Source organism: Helianthus annuus, chromosome 2, assembly GCF_002127325.2.
Source record: "Helianthus annuus cultivar XRQ/B chromosome 2, HanXRQr2.0-SUNRISE, whole genome shotgun sequence".
NCBI lineage: Eukaryota > Viridiplantae > Streptophyta > Magnoliopsida > Asterales > Asteraceae > Helianthus > Helianthus annuus.
In genome coordinates, this window is record NC_035434.2 from 135,562,902 (window position 1) to 135,568,901 (window position 6,000).

The window sequence follows — 6,000 nt, forward strand, 5'->3', positions numbered from 1 at the left end:
CTATCATCTCCTACCTAATTTACCGGCATCACTACCCTAAAATATGGACCCCTACCATTTTACCTCACTCTCTCTATACACACAACTCTCGAGTTTTTTTTTTCCAAATAGGTGTTGTTAGAAAAATTATTTACGAAAATGGATGATTCTAAAAATTTTACCAAAATAGGTTTTTTTTTCTTTACTTTTACCAAATTACCCCTCCTCTCTCTTGAACTCCTGTCTCTCTCTCGTAGGGGTGTGCACGGTTCGGTTCGGTTCGGTTTTTGGGTAAAACCAAAACCGTAACCGAAAGTTCGGTTTTTGGTTTTTAAAAACCGTTCGGTTTCGTTTTTTTTGGTTTCGGTTTTTTCGGTTTTAGCAACAGTTCGATTCGGTTTTTCGGTTTTTGAAACAAATTATGTAAGATTCAAAACTTAAAAGTATGATTCAAAGTTTAAGAATCTTTCTTAGATGTTTACATTTAAGTTAATATATTTAGTCTTTTAAATTAATATTATTCAAATAAACCTAACCTTGTAATCTATTTTAATGTTTCTCCAAAGTTTTTGTTAAGATGTTTTCTTTTATAATACTTTGAAAACCATTTAATTTTTATATTAAATTTTGTTAGTTCTTGTAAACAATGGATAATTTTAATGATAAATAAACATGGTAATGTTCTTATTATAAATATTTAACAAACAAGAATAAAATTAATAATTTTTCGTAGCATGAGTAGACACTTAAATAACTTAAACATAAAAATATATAGATTTGGTATACTATTAAAACTTATCGGTTTGGTTCGGTTATTTTCGGTTATTGAAAATGATTATCCGAAAACCGAACCGAAATTTTCGGTTATTAAAAATCCAAAAACCGAACCGTCGGTTTTTGTTTCGGTTCGGCTTTTTCGGTCCCGATTTTTCGGTTATTTCGGTTACGGTTCGGTTATTTCGGTTTTATGCTCACCCCTACTCTCGAATCTCAATGCTCTCTCAGGTACAGTCGACAATTTCTCCGTGCTCACAGAAAAAACATAAACAATGAAGAATTCTGTTCCAAAGCTCTTATGAGAAACACACATATTTTCATATTTGGGTTCTGTATTTTGATCTATAAGATAAAATAAAAAAATAAGGATCCGGACTGATTTTGGGATTTGTACGTATAAATTGGAAATTAAATTAGGGGATGCGGAGTGGTGGGCGGCAAAAGGCCATCACCGATCGGCAAGAGCACGGCAAACCATTGCCAACTTGTTTGCCGCGTGGGTGTTTGATGAAAATGGTGAGAAGTCGGTGAGCCAACACCGCTGCGGCAAAGGGAAGAAGAGAAGAGAGAGGGGGGTGTGGGGTGGGGTCCATTCCAATCTCAACCAATCACATCTTTTTTCCTTTTTTTTATTTAAAAAGTTTACCACTCCACCAAATGTTTAAACCATTGCCAACATTTTTCACCAAAGTTTAAACACTTTTGCCTAATTGACATGGCGCGCTCTCATTGGTCGGTTTTTTGGTTTGCCACTTTAAAGTGTTTAACCACTCCTTATACCCTTAGCAGTTTAGAGATAGTGGGCAATGCTGCTAATGTGACTTGAACTTGATTTGGGGTGGATTCAGACAAAAATGGATTTTAATGATAATCTGCACCATCATGCCTTTAGCTTTAAAAACCTTGTGCACCACCTCGGGTTATTTTTATTATTTTATTTATTTTGGCGACGTGGATGGTTGATTCACAGCTTTTGTACTCAATTAGTTGATGCCCCGCATGCGTTGCGAGGCGATGGCCGAATATTTCTCAATCAATTAAAAAATACTACTATAATTTTGCCAAGAAAAAAACTAAAACGATGATAAGACCGTAATTTTCGGCTCAGGGCAAAACTGTAATTTTTCAAGACTATGAGCGAGTGTTAGGCAGCTCCTTGAGACGAAAAAAATTAAATGGTGTCAACCAATTAAACAAAAAACTTCTATAGTTTGCAAAAAAAAATGATGGGAAAAACGTAATTTTGAACAGATGGCGAAATCATAATTTTATTTCAGGGATAAAATTATAAATTAAAAGGACCAATGGTGGAGTGTCAGGCAGCTGCCGGCATCACTGCAATTTTACCCTGGGGGCAAAATCGTAATTTTACCAGGAAAAAAAACGATGAAGAAAATGTAAATTTAAGTTGTGGGCAAAATCGTAACTTCGCTGTGAGAAAAAAATACTGATGGCAAAACTGTAAATTTCAACGGGGCAAAATCGTATTTTTTTACAAGAGGGCAAAACTGAAATTTTTAGCTTGGAGCAAAAGCGTACATTTATTTTTAAGTGGGGGTAAAAACATAATTTTGAACTTATGGCAAAATCGTAATTTTTAGGAAAAAAAACTAATGGCAAAAGTGTAAATTTAAACAGGGCAAAATCGTTATTTTGAACGAATGGCAAAATTGAAAAACTTAGCTGGGAGCAAAAGCGTAAATTTATTTTTAAGTGGGGTAAAAACATAATTTTAAACTGATGATAAAATCGTAATTTAAAACGGGATAAAATCGTAAATTTGTTGGGCCAATAGGGGAGTGCCAGGCAGGTGCCTGGCAGTATTCCCTTTGCCGCCCATTTCAGCCAATAGATGGCAGACAGTATTGCCCCTCATGGGGTTTGTATGTGTTGAAAATTTATGGCACGAAATCCAGAGGGAGTGTAGAGGTGGTTATGCTCACATGGGTGGGTGGAGAAGAATTTGGGGGTTTTATTGCACGATTATGTTGATCAAAACAACTTAATCTTGTATGATTTTATGGTATTCAACCGGAAAATCACGTGGCAGGTGATAATGGGGGAGTAGAAAATCACGTAGTGGCAGATGGGGGTCCTTCGTGCTCCGCTGGTGGGTAGAAAGTGAGACAGGTGGAGATGGCCTATGGTGTTGCCTACTTAGCGAAATCTAGCATATTGTCACCGGAAGTTCTTGGTTTCATTGGCTGGAAAAAAAAATAAGAGCAAGGGTATGGGGAAGGCATCGCCGATAAAGGGGGTGCAGGGTTTTGGATAGTTTTTTTTATTCTTAATTAAAATTAAAAATAATAAAAAATCATTTTGATAAATATTTTTTTCAAGAACACCCATTTAAGAAAAAACTCCACAGCTCTCTTTATCTCTCTCACATACCTACAAACACAACATTCTTTCTCTCTCTCTTCGGCAACAACTTAACCCTCCCCTAACCGCAGGGTACTACCCTAAGGACCGGTGCTGGTGAACCCTAGCGGGTAGTGGGTACCCGCTGGCTTATCCGTTGGTACCCCTCCTCCCCTAAGGCGTAATCTTGTTAATTTACATAGTAAACTGTAACTTGCGTCCCTGTGGTTTTAGTCAGGATTCACCCTGAGATATTTGAGGGGTCATACTTGTAGTTGTGGGACCAGTTTAGGTGATAAGTAAAAAGAAATAGAGTTAAATGTCAGTCCTTGTGGTTCGGACCATTTTGCCAGTTTAGTATAAAGGTTTCATTTTTCGCTTGTGTGTCCAAAAAGGTTTCACCATTTCCATTTTAATCCACTGGTTAACTTTATCTATTTTTTCTGTTAACGAGAATGACAATTCGGTCATTTTATATGGCCGAATTGCCCTTCTAGTTAACAGAATTACATATAAATGACCGAATTGCCGTTCTCGTTAACAGAAAAAAAATAGATGACGTTAATCTAATGGACTAAAATGGCAATGGTGAAACCTTTTTGGACTCACAGACGAAAAATGAAACATTTTGACTAAACTGGCAAACTGACCTAAACAACAAGAACTAAAATGAAACCTTTTTAGATTCACAGACAAAAAATAAAACCTTTTGAGTGATAAAGTATATTTTAGGACGATAAATAACTGCTTTTTAAATGTGTTACTAAAATTTTGGTTAAAAGAATCCATCTAAAAGAAAATGCTTAATAGAAAAAGTGAGGTGGCCTACAAACAAAATAAGAAGTAACCTTGGGTAAAAAGAAAGCACCAAAAATATTAAAAATACACAGTCACCCATCAACCTTTCTATATGTAACAGGTAAGGTAGAGCATCAAATAGGAAATTTAATTTGGTTAGAGAAGATAGAAAACAATAAGATTATGATATCTGGTAAAATTTAAAATAAAAAGGAATGATATTTTAGTCAATTTTATTTAATCTTCTTTCTTCTTCTCTCCCTGTAACTTGAAAACCCACTATTTTCAAAACTCGTCATCTTCAACCTTTTCTTCACTTTCTATCTCAACAAACGCTACATTATAGTGTGATTTTCGTCATCAATCAATGATTCAAACACCCAATCAACGTGTTCTTCAACTTTTTTGAAGAAACTCAGTTTAATTTCATACAATATCTCATAAAAATAATGACATAAAGAAACGTATCTTATAAACGACTGTTATGAATCAACTATAACCGGTACACTCATGTTAGACGACCATTATAAGTCAACTTTAAATTATATATGTTTTATAAAAATAAAACATAAATCTGCTACTTTTCAACAAAAAAAAAAATACAAACAAACAATAAACCAACACCCCACTTTTTCACCAAAACCCCACTTTTTTTCACCCAAAAACAAATTGACCCACCTATGTGCTGCGCTTTGGCCAAAGCGCAATGTTTAGGTACAATGTCAACAGACAAGGTCTGATAAGTCCAGTCCTTATTTGATGACTTTACATGCTCTATGATTTGGCTAAAACGCAACGCATAGGCATATGTAAAAAGCCAAATAGGCTGTGTGAACAGCCAACATCTAAAAAAGTGAAAGAAAAAGTTGTTCATGCTCTCCACTCTAGCTAGAAAGTGTGCATTGAGAAGTCCAACATGCACACACTTCTAGTTGCTCATGTAGGGCTGTTGACAAATTATACAATTGATATTTAATCATCGAGACGCCTAGAGTTAGAGGTAGATTATGATTAGACCACCCTCTCGTGGCCTCGTAGTTGGGTGGACCACGAACCACCCTTAGAGATGTTCAGAATTTTTTTCGAATTCGAAATTAGATTTAATTCGGTTATAAAAAATTCAAATTTGATTCAAATCGAGTTCAGTAAATTAAACACGAATCGAATACGAATTTATAATTTTGAGTTTGATTCGGAATTAAAATTATACGTATTTATTATTTTTATATATAATACACATATAACTTTTATTGGGCTATAGTATAAATTAATCTATAAATTTATTCTAAGTATTAAGATAGCTCATTACCAAGATCATTACAAAGCCCATAACTTAAACTAAAACAAATTTATTACATATTTTTACTAAATTTGAATGAAAACGAATTTATTTGAATTTATCCGAATTCGAATCAAATTCAAATTTTCAATTCAAGTAATTCGAAAATTTGATATTGGATTCAATAAACACCCCGAATCCCCAATCACGTTAAATGGCATTTTCGGCCGGTCCTCATGGTTACCAAGCGATGAAAGTTGTTTAATTCCAAAAAAAAACTAGTCGTCAGGATTAATTATTATTTTTTCAATTCCAAACCCTATAAATAAGCCACCAATTCTCATCCTCTAAAAAAAAATATGGATTATTCGTCATCATACATTTTCGGATTCTTATGAGATCTCGGAGGTCATTACAAGTGTGGAATAATTCATGGTAGAGTTTATGCAACACATTAGTCAACCTCTGCGTCTGGTTGTTAAAAGAAAACAAATCGACCACTTACGCACCACCTTCTTGACCCCCCTCCACAACCAACCGCCACCACATCGTCGTACTCTTGCTCAATACTTACTGACAGTGGCGTAGCATAGTGGGGGCGAGAGGGGCGACCGATCACCCGAACTTTTCACTCATAGTGGAGAGTATGTAGTTTTCGTATAAATTTTTTTGTGTATATATGTTTCCGACCTCTCGGTTTTATAGAAATTTTTGGATATATATACGTCTTCGACCACTCGATTAGAAATCTCAAACTTCAACACTGCTTACTGATCCAGAATTTTTTACCTAGTGAGAACTTCTAC